A 253-nucleotide genomic window follows, 5' to 3' on the forward strand; every position below is an offset into this window, starting at 1 on the left:
ACCTAAAAACTAAACCCTAAAACCTAAAAACTAAACCCTAAACCCTAAAAGGATGGGGAGAAGAGCAGCAGTGCATGCAGCTGATATATCAAGAGTGTCGTATGCCCTAAACCCTAAACCCTAAACCCCAAACCCTAAACCCTAAACCCCAAACCCCAAACCCTAAACCCTAAACCCTAAACACTAAACCCTAAACCCTAGAAAGTAGAGGTTAAACAAACCCTTTCTTTGTGTCTCCTTATGATAGGAGAAG

Source organism: Eimeria mitis, genomic scaffold, assembly GCF_000499745.2.
Source record: "Eimeria mitis Houghton genomic scaffold, Emh_scaff214, whole genome shotgun sequence".
Lineage (NCBI taxonomy): Eukaryota > Apicomplexa > Conoidasida > Eucoccidiorida > Eimeriidae > Eimeria > Eimeria mitis.